General features: G+C 41.7%; 1 protein-coding gene across 3 annotated transcripts in view; it reads left to right on the top strand.

The window, feature by feature from the left end:
• The first annotated feature begins 1421 nt into the window (after window positions 1-1421).
• The window catches only part of Sfmbt1 (Scm like with four mbt domains 1), a 114187-nt gene continuing 97962 nt past the window's right edge, over window positions 1422-17646 (top strand). For 2 of the 3 annotated variants that reach the window (XM_051204779.1, XM_051204777.1), the window contains exon 1: window positions 1422-1481. The gene's annotated coding sequence lies outside the window, so the exon portion shown is untranslated. Of the gene's footprint in view, window positions 1612-17646 lie in introns of all 3 variants that reach the window. The other variant, XM_051204778.1, reaches the window with a different exon arrangement.

The raw sequence follows: 17646 nt of genomic DNA, 5'->3' as shown, positions 1-17646 counted from the left end.
CTGCAACGAGAAAAAAAAAAAGTAACTGCATACTTTAAAAATGATCATGCAAACAAAACATGTCAAAGTAGAAAATAAAAGAAAACGTGTGTTTGCAAGCATGTAAAAGTATCTATGTAGATAGAAGGTTTTGTTTGAGAAGTCAAACTGTGTGGCAATGGGTATTCTTTTTACATTCCTTTTTCCTGTTACCTTGTCTTTTCAGTGGTTCTTACAAAAAAAAAAAAAAATCTGGAGTTTGTAATGTGGGTATTTCCTAAGGTTGCCAAAACAGAGAAAGATGCCTAGTGTGAAGATCCCAACATGTTGTGTGGCGGGTGCGTGTCTGCGTGGGCAGCTCCTCTTCTCTCAAAGGCAGGAGCCCAGAATGAGACCTTGTAGGGCTGTAGAGTCTGGTCTCATTGGCACTCCCGGGTCCCATCAGCGCTGGGACTCCCTTCTGGGGGAACTTTCTGAAGCAGGTGTACGTGCATCCTACCGACACCTGCGCTTTCGGAGGAAGGGATGAGTCGCCGAGCCTAACTGCCCGTGGGCACCTCGAGATTCGAGGCTGATTCGCGGTGTTTGCTCTTCTCATCCTCCCGGAGACCTTAGTTTACGCTGTACCTCCTTCGCTGCAGGAAAAAAGATTCACAAAGCGCCTCGTGGGCGAGCACATCAGGTATGCCGAGGTCCTCGAGTCGGATCTGGTAGTGACCGGCTACGTTTCAATGGCCCCCGGTGTGGCGGGGCCAGCGGGCGCAGCGGCACGCGCCTGTTAGGGACCTGCCGAGCCGCTGCCTCTCTGCTAATGCCATGTTGCTCGAGGTGGTCACGTGCGGGCCACAGCGGCGCGCTTCGTCCGGGATGGACGGATCAGGGACTTTGCCGGGTCCCTAACCGCTCTGTCCAGAGGCCAAGGTGAGGTCTTCCTCTCCAAAATCCACGCAAAGGCAGGCCAGGACGCGGCGCCTCGGGAGCCCGAGCGCGCGCGCGCCCCAACCGCGCGGCTCAGTTCACGGCGCCGTCGGGGATCAGAGGCCCCCGCTGCGCCGCCCCCGGATGCACGGACGCATCCTCTTCCGTGCGGCTGGCACCGAACCCCGCGAGCCGGTGGCAGCGGGGAGGCTGGGCCGTGAGTGCCTTACGCGCAAGGCGAGGGGCGCGGGTTGCCGGGAGGACCGCGGGGGTGGGGGGGGACAGGGGGGGCGCGGGCGCATGCGCTCTGCGTCCGTGCCATATTGGAATGAGTCGGAGCGCGGAGCGGCGCCGCCGCCTCCGCCGGAGCGCGGGTGCAGGGGGGCGGGGAGAGCTGCCGGCCGCCCCGCTCTGCCGGGCCCAGCAGGAAGGAGGGCGCGAGCGGGCGGGCGCGGGCGGCGCGAGCGGAAAAGGCGCCCCGCGCGGGCGAGCGCAGAAAAAAGGAAAGAAAGAAAGCGAGCGAGCGGGCGAGAGGGGAGAGCGAGCCAGCGAGCCAGCGAGCGCGCGCGCGAAAACTCCGTCAGGTAAAAAAGCGGGGCGGCCAGCTGGGCCTTCCCGCGCGGCGGCCTGAGGGGGGGCGCGGCGCCGTCCTCAGGAGGCCGAGCAACTTTGCCAGCGGGAACCGCGGCGAGCCGGCGGGTGGCGGGCGCACGGGTCGAGGCGCCATCGGGCGGCGGCGGCGGCGCGTTGGGCGGGGGTACGGCGGGGGGTAACGCGGCGCCGGCGCGCGGCCTGGCGCGGTCCCGAGGCACGGCGCGCCGGCCGGCGGGGCTGCGGGGACGCGCCCGGGCGATCGCGGCCGCGGCGGAGGCCGGCGGCCCCGGGGCGAGAGGACGGGCGGGCGGCGCGCGCCGGCGCAGCAGGGCGCGGGAGGCGAAAGTGGCCGGGCGGTTGCGGCTGGCGCCCAAGTTGCGGGCTCCGGGTCTCCCCTCTGCCAGCCCGCCCCCCATCGAGCTCCCGCCCGCCGAGCCCCCGCGGACCCGCCCCCCCCCCGGGCTCGCTCCGGGCGGGGCGCGAACCCGCAGCCCGCGCGGCCGCTCAACTTCGCTGGGCCCAGGCAGCAGTCGCGAGGTGGCCGAGCGTCCAGCCGCCGCCGCAACCGGTGGCCCGGCCTCCCCTGCTCTTGGGCTCGTGAGGCGCCGCCGCCCGACCACCCTGCGTGGACCCGGCCAGCATCCCGAGGCCACTGGGCAGGTCCGTGACCCTTTGGGTTTGTGTCCCCGAGTCTCGTTTTGTTCACTGTGACAAGGACTGGAGGGGCGAGCCCAGTGCGCTGGGCAACAAGGCCTGGTCTTTGCGGAGCAGGAAAGCCTTGTGAGACCAGCAATACATTCTTGCGGAAAGGACCTGGATCGCGTTAAGTTTTTCCCAAGGTGCCAGCTGTTTGCGCGGGGTCTGAAACTCAGCTGTCAAACCCGGGTCACCCCTACAGCTTGCTGTGTGCCTGGAGTGGCTGGGACGCTCCTGGCTCAAGTGGGGCTTTTTTTTTTTTTTTAAACTTGGTGGGAGCTCTACCCCCGCGGGTCACTCAAAGAGGTTGATGACCCCAAGTGGTGTCTGGTGAATCCTGTATTCATCAAAAAGATTTGAAGGAAGTAAGGTGCCTTTTTTGTCAATATCTCTGCTTGTGTCCTCTTCCCGAAACACGATTTTTAAGATGTCATACTTAATTTCATCTGAAGCAAACAAAATGTCCGAGCATATCACGGTTGACTTGGCAGTTGTTTCGATAGGGTAGAAGGAATACATATTGGGGCCTTGTTAACTCGTGGCAGATGTTGAACTCTTGTAGGCCACAGGTAGATTCAGAGTTCAGATTTGTTTGCAACGGCAGGAACATAACGGCCACTTGGAACTAGAGGGGCCTTAGATAAGGAAACAGTTGTGTTATTAACGTTGCCATTGGCGAGCTGCCTTATCTTGGGATAGGTATCTACCCAATGTAGATTTGCTTTCCCTTGTTTGCAAAAGTAGGATAAGTAGATTACCATTCTTTTGGTTCTAAGATTTGGAGACTTCTTAAAATGAGATTTAAGTGTTTCAAAAGGTTCTAAAAGCACTCACAATATGTGCCTTTATAAAAATAGATTGGAAAAACCATCTTGTTGGCTATGTCCAGGATAATTTTGTGAACTTTATTTGAACACAGGCATTTAGAAAAGACATGTCAATCCACAAGAAATTATGCTTTTTGGGCCTGGGGAGATGTCTCAGCGGTTAAGAGAACTGACCACTTTTCCAGAGGACCCAGGCCCAATTCCCAGCAGCGGACATGGCAGCTCACAACTGTCTGTAACTCCAGTTCTAGGGGACCCAGAACCCTCCTTGTTTTGTATACATACATGTCCTGATGGCCACAAAACTTGAAGAAATGGAAAATTTTCAGCCCCCACTCCAAAGAGATTCCTTGATTTCAGTTTGGTTGCCCCTTCCCCCAAGGCAATTACCACTCTGCTTTCTATGAAAACCTATGCATTTTGCCTCAGAGCAGGACCTTTTAGAATGTGAAAGGGGCAATATTAATAACTGAAGAATAGTAAGTATGTGAACTCGAAAGGAGTTGTGAGCTTTTTTTGTCATGATGCTTTGTTTTTGTAATGGTGTAAGCCTTTTCTGGTTTTGACAATGTCTTACATAATATTCTGACCTTTGATCTTTGTGGTCATAAGGACATTTTTAGCTGAGTAGTATTTGGTGTGTTTGGATAGAGGTTTCTGGGAGTCTTTTAAGTTTACAGTTACATTATTATATCACTGCCCATTTGGGGATACAGATATATTTGTAGAGAATAGGTTTGAAGGAAGAATCATGAATTTTTCCAAGAAGTTAGAGTTAAAGGTATCAATCAGTAGGTGAGTTAATTCCTTAAAGCATAGACTTTGCAAAGAAAATTGAATGAGAATTGATTTTTTAAAAAAAAGTCCAGTGAATTAATAATATGGGTATAAAGCTTTAACAACCTTTTAAATGACAGCAGTTAACTTGACTTACACATTTAAGATGTGCACCTAGTTTATCAAATCATTAAAAGTCCAGCAGTAAAAGTAAGAGCAAAATATAAATTAAGTTTATATTAAAATACATTGGTGCAGTTTTTTTAAAGTCCCTTTGATTAAAGTCACTTTTTGTATTAGAACCCTATCCAAAAGTTGAGTTTTAAATATTCACTGGAAGTAAGTGCTGCAATAATTTGCCTGTGTCTCCCAAGTATCTTTTAATGTATCTTTGTTCCTACCAGGGTTAGGCTGTAAGTGAATGCTCTTGTTAGCTTCATGGTAGTCCCTTCCACCCAAGACATCTGTGTGGTAGAAAGTGGGAGTGGGACTGGACAGTAGTGGTGCATGCCTTTGATCTCAGCACTGGGGAGGCAGAGGCAGGCGAATCTCTTGAGTTCCAAGCCAGCCTGGTCTACAGAGTGAGTTCCAAGACGGCTAGAGCTTCACAGAGAAACCCTGTCTCAAAAAACCACAAAGCTCAGTGTGTGTGTGTGTGTGTGTGTGTGTGTGTGTGTGTGTGTGTGTGTGCATGTGTATGTGTGTGTTTCTCTGAATAATTCTCTGTTTAATCAGCTAGTTGCTAGGCCAACAACAATTTGAATTTGGACATTTCATTCAAAGTTTTCGGCCTCATGAACTAATAGAGTACATGATTTAGTTGTTGTTGATGAACTTGGTTTTTCTGAGGCTTTTTTTTTTTTTTTTTTTTGGAATTCTTGGCTTTTCATTGTAAAAATTGCTTAATCTTTGGAATGAAATTGAAGGCATATATAAGAAATGGAAAATACAAATGGGAGTTTCTTCTCTTTAATATTTGTTTCTTTGGGAACCATGGTTTTTCCATTTAAAAATGTGTGCTCACAAGTACACAGAGATTTTAAATAAATAAATGAAAAAACAATGCTTTGCCAATAGGGCATGGTGACATATGTCCACAGTCCCAGTATTTGGGGAGCAGAAGGCTTAAAAATTCAAAGTCATCCTTTGATACTTAGTGAGTTTTAGGCCATTATTGGCTACATGAAACCTGGTCTCAAAACACCAAACCCAAACCATACTGTACTAAACCAAACAACCACTGAAGTGCAGAAATCTTTGCCTGCCCACACATTTGTAGAGTGATCTTTGCTTTCATTGCAGTAACTAGGTTGGGCTTAGTGTTAGAAATGTGGTGTAATAGCAGATGTCATTTGACTTCAATAACTGTAGAAAAGTGGAATGAACCAAACGTCATTGACCTTTTATTATGGCCTTATATTCACATGAAGTGACAAGTATGAAATATTACTTATAAAGGTATTACTGAATGCTAAATATTGTTAATTTAAATATTTTCATTTAAAACATTTAAACACTTATTTTTATGTCACTATTTGGCTGATAACAATTTCAGTGAAATTTAAAAAAGGTAAATGGTGCATTTTTCTGTGGCAGAGAATTTTCTTTCAGTGAATCCATTTTTATCCAGCTTGTATATTTTTTTGTATTTGCAAGCAGCTTTTTTATGTACATAGTTGCTAAGTTGGTTGCAAGTGTCTGGGGATTTTGGTTACCCAGGAGGCTTTGAGCCATTAGACTTTAGGGAGTGGGGTTTTGTTAGGCAGCTACCATTCTTCAAGTGATATAGCCCCACTGGAAAATAGTTTAAAAATAGAAAAGATTTGGTTAGGTTGCTGAAAATTCATGTCTAAAGTTTTCAAAAGTGAGAGTAAGGATAAGAAAAAAGTTATTAAAGACAAAAATGTAGATTTTACTGCAAAATTTTCTACCAGGCAATGGTGTCACAAGTCTTTAATCCCGGCACTTGGGAGGCAGAGGCAGGCAGATCTCTGAGTTCAAGGCCAGCCTAGTTTATAAGTGAGTTCCAGGACAGCCAGGGCTGTTACACAGAGTAATTCTGTCTCAAAAATCAAAACAAAATTTCTTTTTATAAAGGTTTTTTTTTTTCATTTATTTCTTTTTGTTTGATTGTGGGCATGACAGTGCATGTTTGGAGGTCAGATGACTATTTTTAAGTTTGTTTACTTGTTTGATTTTGGGCTTTTTGTATGTTTTTAAATGTATTTATTTGATTTTACATAAATGAGTGTTTTATTTGCATATAGGTATGTATACTGATTGCCTGGTGCCTGTGGAGGACAGAAAAGGGGGTGTCAGATTCCTTGCACTGAAGTTACAGGTAGTTGTGAGCCACTATGTAAGTTCTGGGAGCTGAATCCCTGTCCTTGTCAAGAATAGCAAAATAGCAAGCACTTTTAACTGCTGAACCATCTCTCCAGTCCTTTCTGCCTTGTTTTTGAGGCAGGGGCAACAGAGTCTCATGCTATTTCTGCTGCTGCACTTCATATTGATTTTCTTGTCTCTACCTATTTAACTATAGGAATGATGGGATTACAGATTACCCCCCCTTTAAGAGTTAAAAAATACACACACACACACACACACACACACACACACACACACAATTTTAAAGATAGGGTTTCTCTCTGTAACAGTCCTGGCTGTCCTGATAATCCTTCTATAGACCAGGCTGTCCTGGAACTCAAGAGATCCGCCTGCCTATGCCTCCCAAGTGCTAGGATTAAAGGTGTGTGCTACCACTGCCTGGTCTAAAATACATTTTTAAAAATTTATTTTATCATGTGTTTTGCCTGTGTGTATGTCCATTCATTCATGGCTTGTGTGCCAAGTACCCTTGGGGGTCAGAAAGGGGTTATATCCCTCAAGACTCAAGTTATAGACAGTTGTGAGCTGCCATGTGGGTGCTGGGAATTGAACTGGAAGAGCAGCCAGTGCTCTTAACATCTGAGCCAACTCTCCAGGTCATGGTACTTTTTTTTTTTATCAGTCTGGCTTTTTTTTCTTTTCTTTCTTTCTTTCTTTTAACCAGCTAAGTCATCTTGCAAACCCACTGCAGAAGTTTTAACAACGGTCTTTAAAAACACCTTCTCTAAATGTCACTTATCCCTAAACCCAGTCCTTTCCACAAAGCAGATACTCTTTAACTGCTCTGTCTACTCCAGACACGTTGTTCAGTAATTAACCTCTTTCTATACTAAGCAAAGCATTAAAAAGAAACCAATGCATTCAGTACTATGCACCATGTTAGAAATACTACTCCCTGCACAGAGTACACCTTTTTTTAATAACTGGAAGTACCTGAGGATTTGTATGTAATTGTTCTAGTCTGTTTTTATTCAAAAGGATGTTATAAAAACAATATTCAGGCCAAACATAGGAGCATTGCCCTGTAATCCCAGCACTGGGTTAACCCTAGGCTATGTAGTGTGATCCTGTCCTAGCAGACAGCCAACAAACCAGCCAGGGGAAAAGGGATGAAGCCCTGTCCTCAGTCATATACATTTAGGCGGAAGCCAAGTTTATTTCTATTGTAACATAATGAATATTATTTCTTTGTTAGCAGGTTCACAACATATGTTGGTGGTTGTGCTGAAATTCTTGCTTCTCAGTTTGCAAGAAGCTTTGACCAGGCTCTTGGATGAGGGGCTCCTTTCACTTTTCATTTCCACAGTTTCCCTGTGTTTCTATCCTGCCTTAATGAGATCTAACAGTTGTATGTAAACATGCAATGGAACATGTTATTGAAAATTGAACATGTTAAAGAAAATTTGCCTAGTTACATTTTAAGAGATAAAATATGTAAATGGAAAGTCAAGATACTATAGAAGGCATAAATGTATTTAGTAATTTTAATTTAACCAAAATAAATCCAGGTTCAGAGGTTGGGTGTGGTAGTGCACTCAGGAAGCAGAGGCAGGTGGATCTCTGTGAGTGGATGGCCAGTCTGATCTACAGTATGAGTTTCAGCACAGCCTGGGCTACAAAATAAGCACAAATTCAATATAATATCAAATTAACTGAATAAAGATAAAATTGATTAAAAAAAAGACCCACTACAACAACAACAAAAAAATCTCAACCTTTATTAAGCTCTCTTTGTCTTTAGGTGGTCTTTCAGAACTGTTTGTTTGTTTGTTTTCTGAGCCTGAGTTTCTCTGTAGCCTTGACTGTCCAGGCTTGGATCAAAGGCATGCATGACCCACCTTCCAGCAGGACTTTTTTGAAAGCAAAAATTTTTGGTCTATTTTCTGTTGGAAATTGTGTGTGTGTGTGTGTGTGTGTGTGTGTGTGTGTGTGTGTGTGTGAGAGAGAGAGAGAGAGAGAGAGAGTGTGTGTGTGTGTGTGTGTGTGTGTGAGAGAGAGAGATGTGTACATGAATACAGTGACCGAGGAAGTTAGAGTGTTGGGTTTCCTGCAGCTGGAGTTACAGGTGAATGTGAGCCACCTCACATAAGTCTGGAACCTTTACTCACTCTTGACCAGTGAGTCATCTTTCCAGCCCCTAGTCCATATTCTGTTAAATGATGTGAACTACTTCTTGACCTTTGTGGTATACAGTACTGCATACATTTCTTTTTAATTGTTTGCTTAGTATAGAAAGAGGTTAATTATTGAACTGATTTGGGGTAGATAGAGTAGTTAAAGAGTATCCGCTTTATGGGGAGAATTGGATTTTGGGATGAGGTAATATTTAGAGAGTATTTTTTTTTAAAGATTTATTTTTATTATCTTAAATTATATGAGTGTGTGCATATGAGTATGTATACATGTGTGTCAGTGCCATCAGAATCCAGAATTCAGAATCTCTTGGAGCTGGAATTACAGCCAATTGTGAGCTGTCCAGTATAGGTGCTGGGAACTGGGAACTGAACTCAGGTCCTCTGGAAGAACTGCCTTAACCACTGAGCCATCTCTACAGTATTTAGAGGGTCTTAGATGAAACATGGTTTGTTAGAAGTTGTATTAGTATTTCCTACAGGAACAGAACCGATAAGAATGAAAAAAATGAGAGTGTGTATATATACATGTGTATGTATATATACATATAAAATACATATTAATATATTTATAGGAATACATTTCTCATATGTGAGAGAGATTTATTGGAGTTGCTTATAGGCTATGATCCAGGTAGTCTTTCCCCAGCTGACAGGCCAAGAATCTGGTTGTTTTTCAGTTCATGGAGACTGGCTATATCAGCAGTTTCAATCTGGTGCTGGAGACCCAGAAAATTCCTAAAGAGTTGATGGTCTTGAGTCTGTGTTGGCGTCCCAAAGAAGTTGGTTCTAATATCAAAAGAATGCCTCAGCAGGAGGACGGATGAATTTGCCAGTGAGAATGAGCAGGCAAAAAGCAAAAGCTTTCTTAATTTACTTCCTTTTATGTGGGCTGACACCAGAAGTTGTGGCCCAGATTTAGGATGGATCTTCCTACCTAAATGATCCAATTAAGAAAAAAATCCCAAATATGCCCAGCTGCTTGGGTTTTAGTTGATTCCAGTTGTAGTCAAGTTGACAGCCAAGATTAGCCATCATAGCAATCAGGTGTTACATACTTGGAATGAAAACATAAGATGAAATAAGAAATTTAGCAATTATTTAAATAGCTCAAAATTTTTTCTTGCTGATAGGCTATTTTTTATTTTACTTTTTGATGTTCAGTTTAAAGCTACTTAAGCAATAAATATTTTGCTTAAGGTCTAAATTAATATTTTTATGCCCTGAATAGTTAAAACTTGTTTTTAAGGCTTATTTATTTTATGTGTGAGAATGTTTTGCCTGCATGAATGTATATGCACCATATGCTTGCCTGGTGCTTGGAGAAACTCAGAAGAGTTTCAGAGTTGGAGAGATGGCTCATGCATTAAGAGCACTTACAGAAGTTCAGGGCTCTATTTCTAGCACTCACATGGTGGCTTACAAACACCCATAATTCCAGCTCCAGGAGCTCTGAATCCCCAGCCTCCCCCACCCCCAGGAGTTTTTGAAATGTATTTGTGATGGCCACAGTGGTAAAGCTATTTATTAGTTGCTGTTTGGTTTTAGTATATTTTCACATTAGTTTAGTACTTACATATAGTGCTATGTATGTATGTGTGTATACAATGTCTGTCTGCATATATGCTTGTACTCCAGAAAGAGGGCACCAGATCTCATTATAGATGGTTGTGAACCACTGTATGGTTGCTGGGAATTGAACTTAGAATCTCTAGAAGAGCAGCCATCTTCAGCCCCCCATATAGTGCTCATCTGCTCTCAGTTTTTGCCACTGTTCTTAGTGATTAGTTCTAATAAACCATATTTTTTAGTACTGGGGAGTACTTAGTAGTTAGTCAATTAAGTGCTTGCCTTGAAAGAAGAATAAGGACCTTAGTTGGTTCCAAGAATCCATTTTAAAAAGCTGGATGTGGTGAGGTCAGCACACAGGTAGATCCCTGAAGGTGACTGGCTAGGTAACCTGGTTTACTTGGCGATCCAGGCCAGTGAGTAACCCTGTCTTAACAAACTGTGCACAGTGTCTGAGAAACAAGAGGGTCCTCTTGCCTGCACAGGCATACTCACATAAGTATCTCTCCACAAAACACAAACACACATGTGCACACACAAACCTCTCTTGTTAAAAATAATGTATAGCAGTTTGGGGTGTCATTTTGAGATATTATTTTGGTTGGTTTTTACTTGTGTCTTTGTAAAATAACCTTAGAATGATTAGATAACTACACAGGTACATTTTCCATATCTCTGTCTAGAGCATAGAAATTAAGAGATGTATTAAAAATTTTATCATCTTATGTTTGTTTTGTGTCTGATTGTATGCATATACACTATTTGCATGCAAGAGCCCTCAGAGGCAAAGAGGTCATTGGATTTCCTATATTTATAGTTGCAGCCAGGTCTGAGCTGCCATGTGGATGATGGGAACCAAGCTTGGCTCCCTTGCAAGGGCAGCAAGTGCTTTTAATTGCTTGAGCCATCTTTCTAGTCCCAAGTGCATTTTTATTTTTCTTTAAATAAAAAAAAAAAAAAATAGAGGTGGGCTGGAGAGATGGCTCAGAGGTTAAGAGCACTGGTTATTCTTCCAAAGGTCCTGAGTTCAATTCCCAGCAACCACATGGTGGCTCACAGCCATCTGTAATCGGGTCTGGTGCCCTCTTCTGGTGTTGAAGCAGACATGTAAGCAGAGTATTGTAAACACAATAAATATATCTTAAAAAAAAAAAGTAGAGGTAAATTATGACTGGAAATGTATTATTTTAACCTTCTCAATATATATAGTTCAGTGCTACCTTAAATATGTTCATGATTTTATGTAGCTCTTGCCTCTGCCTGTCTCTTCATCTCTTAAAAATGAACTAAGAGTGAAATGGTAATTAGTCAATAGTGATGCTATTTCCCTCTCTCAGCTATGATATCTCCACTGTACTCTCTGCCTGTGATTTTGACACAGATTCTAGGTACCTCTTTTAATCAGAATCATACAGTATTTGTTCTTTTGTGATTACTGCATTTCATTTACCATAGTGTTCTCAAGGTTTGTCCATGCTGTAATGTATCAGAGTTTTCTTTTGAGGAAGTGAAATTATAAAAACACTTTCATGGCAGGAATGTAAAGGTCTTAGACTCTTTCCCTTGTGAAAACTGTGGAGGTGCCTAGCAAAGCAGTGAGAGCCAACTGCTGCTTCTGCAGAAGCAGTCAAGACATACTTAGTTGTGACATCAAGGTAGGAAGTGGAATCTGCTAAAAAAGCAAAGGTCCAGAGCCTAGGGGTTTCATTCATTTGGTACAGATGGCTCATAAGACAGATGGCCGTATTATAGTCACTCATGTTCTCAGTGTTGTCCTAAGTTAAAGCATGCTGTCCAGAACTATAAACTATAGTATGTTAAAAGTTGTACTTATGACCCTCAGCTATCCGAAAGGCATAGTGATTTACCCTAGCTGTCTGGTTAGGCTAAGTGTCATCACCTTTCAGTCATTTCTGAATTAATAAAAAAACGAGAAAGTATTTAGATAAGTTTATTGACTTACATACTAATGCTGTACACAGCACTTTTCTTAGATGTATAATATTTAATCCTATATTTGTAAAATCCAAATATCTAATTATAGATGGAGAGTAAGAAGATTTTAAACAGTTAAGGATTTTAGGAGTTGAGAAGTTACATGTTTTCAGAATGCTAAAGTTGTAAATGTTTTGTTATTAAATTTTATTTATAATGTATGTGTGTGATGGTGAGCATTTGGTATGCCTTTGTAAATGTAGGCACTCATACAAATAAAAATAATAATAATAAAAAAAACAAAAACAAAAACAAAAAACCCCAAATAACCAAACTTCCAGGGGGCTGGAGAAATGGCTTAGCCATTAAAGAACTTTTGCAAAGGACCAGAGTTTGGTTCTTAGCATCCACCTAAGTGACTTACAGCTGTCAATAACTCCAGCTCCGGTGAATTTGACACCCTCTTTTGGCCTCCATAGGTACCTGCATGGATGTGTACATGGGAACTCATATAGGAACACATGTATATATACATAATTAAAAACAGATAAATCTTAAAAGTGTCATTTAATGCTAAAACCTTCAAAAATGTCCATGGTTTCTTCATTTTGCATCACCCTATTTTTGGTCAGGGAACTACTGTGTGTGAGGCTTGAATTTGTAGCCTTCCTTCCTCAGCCTCCTGATCATGACATTATAGTATATACCACCACACTTGGCTCTTCCCCCCCCCCCCTTTAAAGGCACTTTTCTACCATCATGAATATTTAAGATAAATCCAATTTAGTTTAATTTTGTTTATTTACTGTTATTGTACATTTATTCAGCATGTAATAAAACTAAAATATTAAGTATTTGTAGTGATGAATCTTATTCTGTTGCCTTCAAACGATGCTGCTATCTTCTGTCCTCTTCAGCTGTCCAACATACTGTGGCAAATAGAGCTCTGTAAGTTGGATTTTATCTTGTAAAAATTCCACAACAGAGCCCAGACTCCTCAGGAAGGCAGACATAATCCTTGAATGTTGTGCAAGTAATAATTATTTTACTAAAATGCATTCCTTAAGTAAGTCCTTTGTACTTAGAATTTTAATAACATATCTGATAATAGCTGATACAAAAGAAAACCCATATCCCATACAAGGAATAGGCATAAGGATTCTGGATTTCAGGGCTGGGCTACATAGTGAGATTTTTTTTTTTTTAAAGAATTTCAGACTTTTTGTTTTTTTGTTTTTGTTTTTGTTTTTTTTTTTTAAAGCATTTCTTTCATCTCAGCACTTGGGAGGCAAAGGCAGGCAGATTTCTATGAATTCCAGGCCAACTTGGTTGACATAGCAAGTTTCAAACAAGCCAGCCAAAGCTGCATAGTGAGACTGTGGTCCAGACAAAACAAGGGTTAAATTAAGATGTGATAATAATATTGTAGTAATGTGGGAGAATGTGCTTATTGGGAAATACAGACTGAAGGGTTCAGGAGTGGGGTATGATGTTTTCATTTTTTTCAAGTGCCTCATAAAATGTGCTTACATGTTTGAATATATGTATCAGGAAAATTGGGCCTATTGTGGTGGTACATACCTTTAATCCCAGTACTCAAAGACAGAGGCAGGAGGATTTCTTCTGGTTTAAGGCCAGCTTGGCATACATAGTGAGTTCCATGACAGCTAGGGCTACATAGTGAGACATTTAAAAAGGAATTTTAACATTTTAATCAAAGGTAGAGGACATTTTGAATTTTTAAAACTCTTTTTGTTTCAGAATTTTGTTAAAGTCTTTTTTCTTGGTGTTATTCTGAGATGAGATGGGATCTCAGTGTTTATGTTGCAGAATGTTTGTTTAATTATGTAAAGATGTGTTGCTGTTTTACCTTGCCTGCCCAAGGCATCTGATTGGTCAAATAAAAAGGAGAATGGCCAATTGCAAGGGAGGAGGTATAAGCAGAACTTGTGGACAGAGAGAATAAGTAGGAGGAGGAACTTAGGCTTGAAAGGAAGGAAGAAAGAAAAGGAGATGACAGAGACATACAGAATGAAAGGTAAAAAGCCCTGAGGCAAAATGTTGATGAATAAAAACAGGTTAATTTGAGTTAAAAGAGCTAATGGGAGAAGCCTAAGCTAAGGCTGAGCATAAGTCTCTGTGTCATTATTTGAGAGCTGGTTGACAGCCCAAAGAAAATGCCAACTACAGAAAACAATGGCTATTTAAGTTTTTTTATTTTGTTTTTGTTTAAATAGTGTTGTGTGTGTGTGTGTCTGTCTGTCTGTGTGTGTGATGTACATATGTGGGGTGGGTGAAGACACATGTGGAAAAGTCAGAGAACACCTTTGTGGAATCATTTCTTTCACTTTTATGTGGATTCAATTATCTCTGTCCATTACCTTGAACTTTTATTCTCCTGTCTCCCTTACAGACCATGTCCAGCTTATACCATACAGGGCTTCATGTGTGTTAGACAAACAGTCTAACAACTGAGCCATATCTCTGGCTGGATTTCATTCTTCACAGCTATATAAATAATCCTGTGTGTGTGTGTGTGTGTGTGTGTGTGTGTGTGTGTGTGTGTGTGTGTGTGTGTGTGTGTGTGAGATCCATAACTTGGCTACTGTGAATAGTGATGCGATCTCTGTAGCACACTGACTTTGACTCTCTTGAGTATATATCTAGAGTGTTGGAGGGTATTGTTGGAACAGATTTTTTTTTTTTTTTTGGTTTTAGGTTTTTGAAGAACATCCAAACTAATTTCATATTGGCCACACTGATTTACACCCCCATTAACAGTGTTGTCACGTGAATTTGACAGAATTTCACAAGCATCCATTGTGGCCCTAGATAGGTGCCAGTGACAAAGAAATGACTGCCCACATCTAGATTGGGGGACCAGTCTAAAACATGTGGTTATGTACAGGAGCACGGGTGAGGGGTTACCTATGTACCCCAGGGAGGAGAGCAGTTCTCCAAGAGGCAGTGCTGATGGGCCAGCCTCATAAAGTCTTGTGTAGGTTATTACAGTTTTAGATTGCAAGGGTCATATCATGCCTGGAGGAATGTATAGAGTACAGGGGTTAGTGGGGGACCTGTGCTAACGATTGTTGTTATTGTTTTTTTTTCCCCTGGTGATAGCTATTCTGAGATGAGATAGGATTTCAATGGAGCTTTTCTTTTCTTTTTTACTCTCTCTCCCTCCTCTTCTTCCCTTCCTTTCTTTCTTTGAGACTGTCTCTTGTGTAGCCCAGCTTGATCTTGAAGTGGTTGTATAGCAAGGCTGGTGTTTTCACTTCCTAAATGCTGGAGTTACAAGTGTGCACCACCGCTTCCAGCTTTAATATAGTTTTGATTTATATTTTCTTGATGGCTAAGAAGCTTTAATGTTTTTCCATATTTATTGGTATTTGTACTTCTTATTTTGAAAAATGTTCAATTAATTTGCCTTTTTAATGACTAGATTATTCTTTTGTTGTTTAATTTTTGAATTCTTTATATAGTCTAGATATTCCATTCCCCCATTGAAAGGCTGGAAAGGTAGCTAAGTAGTTAAGAGCACAAACTGCTCTTCCAGAGGATCCCACTTTTGTTTCCCAGTAACCACCAGTAATTCCAGTTCTAGGGAGGTCCGTAACCTCTAGCCTTTGTGGACACCTGCTTTTGTGTACATACATAGGCACCAACACATAATTAAAAATAAATCTTTAATTCCCTGTGGGATGAATAGTTAGAAAAGACTTTCTCACATTCTGTAGGTTATTAGTTTACTCTGGAGATTGTTTTATTTTCTGTACAGAAGCTTTCAAATTTGATACAATCCCACTTGTTAATTTTGTGATTATGTCCAGGGCTAATGAAACCCTATTCAGAAAGTCCTTGCCTATGTTTGCATTTTGAAATATTTTCCAACTTCTCCTCTAGCAGTTTTAAAGTTGCATTACATCAAGATTTTTTATTCATTTTTGAACTGATGTTTTGGGGGTGGTGGTGAGAGGGATCTAGTTTAGATCTCTGAGTGTGGAAATACACTTTCCTCAGCACCCTTTGTATGGGTTTATTTCTGAGTCTTTTGTTTTATTCCATTTCTCCATGTGTCTGTGTTCATGCCATGTTATTTTTCTTAGAATGGCCTTGTAGGATATTTTGAAGTGTGATGCTTCTAGCAATACTGTTTTTGTTCAGTATCACTTTGGCTTTTCTGAGGCTTGGGTTTCTGTATGGATTTTAAGGTTTTCTTTCAAGTTCTGTGAAGAATGCCATTGGACTTTGGATGTTGATTACACTGAATCTGTAGATTGTTTTTGGTGGTACGACCATTTTTGCAATTCTCCTGATCCATGAACATGAGAGGTTTTTTTCATCTTTTAATGAATTCATTCTTTTCTTTTAAAAAAAAAATAGCTTTCATAGGGGCTGGAGAGAAGGCTTAGCAGTTAAGAGCACTGGCTGCTTTTCCAGAGGCCCTGGGTTCAATTCCTACCACTTGTGTGGCAGCTCACAACTCTCTGTAAGTAGTTCTAGGGAATCTGACAACTTCACACAGATAAACATGCAGCCAAAACACATAAAATGAAAATAATTTTTTTTTGGTATTTTGAGACAGGGTTTCTCTGTGGTTTTAGAGGCACCTGGAACTAGCTCTTATGGATCAGGCTGGTCTTGAACTCACAGAGATCTGCTTGCCTCTGTCTCCCGAGTGCTGGGACTAAAGGCGTGTGCCACCACCGCCTGTAGAAAATAAATTGTAAAAAGCTAAAAATAAAAATAAAAAAGCTTTCATTGTTTCATTGTAGATGTTCCACTTTTGGTTACATTTATTTCAAGGTACTTTTTAAAAAAGCTATTATGAATAGGATTGTTTAATTTTCTCAGCAAATTTAGTAGTAGTAAATAGAAAAGCCACTGATTTTTTTTTTTTTTTTTTTTTACATTCTGCTGCTTTGCTGAAAATGTTTATGAGATCCGAGAGTGTTACAGCAGAGGCTTTAGTCCTTCTAAGTACAGGATCATATCATCTGCAAAAGGGATAATTCTTGTCTTCTTAATTTATCTGTGTTTTTATTTTACATACTTTTGGCCAAGACTTCAAGCATTGAACCAGCTAAGAGTGGTGAGAGTTGGCCCCTTCTTGTTTTAGACTAGGAACACTTTCAGTTTTGCCCCATCCCTGTTGGCTCTGTGTAGTTGACTTTAGTCTTTATATGTGGAGATACAGTTCTTCAGTTCTTAGTTTCTTTGGAGTTATCATAGAGGGATATTGAACTTGTGAAGGACTTATTCTGCATCTGTTGTAATGGCCGTGCTGTTTTTGTCCTTGTTCTGTTATGCTAATCTGTGTATGTTGAACAGTGTTGATAGATATGTATGTATAGGTTGTGGTCCTGCTAGTCCAGCAAAGCTGTTTTTTTCACAGGAAGGACAAGAATCTGGTAGTTGTTCAGGTCACAAGGCTGGATGTTTCAGCTGGTCCTCAGTCTGTGTCGGAATCCAGAAGTGGATTTTTGTATCATCAATGCCTCAGTAGAAGGACAGATGAATTTGCCAATGAGAGTAAGGGCAAGCAGACAAAAAGCAAAAGCTTTCTTGTATTTCCTTTTATGTGGACTGCCACCAAAAGATGTGGTCCAGATTTAGGGAGAGTCTTCCCCCCTCAAATGATCCAGTTAAGAAAAATCCCTCACAGGTATGCCCAGATGTTTGGGTGTTGCATGAGTTCTAATTGTTTTTAATAATAAAACCCTGGAGTTAGATATTGGGCAGTGGTGGTGTGTGTGTGTGGGGTGGGTGTGGGTGGGTATGTGTGTGTCTGTGTGTCTGTGGGTGGGTGTCTATGTCTTTGTCTGTGT

This window comes from Phodopus roborovskii, unplaced genomic scaffold (genome assembly GCF_943737965.1).
Source record: "Phodopus roborovskii unplaced genomic scaffold, PHOROB, whole genome shotgun sequence".
NCBI classification, from domain to species: domain Eukaryota; kingdom Metazoa; phylum Chordata; class Mammalia; order Rodentia; family Cricetidae; genus Phodopus; species Phodopus roborovskii.
Note: the sequence above shows the minus strand (reverse complement) of the source record. Positions and strands in the feature narration are given on the sequence as shown.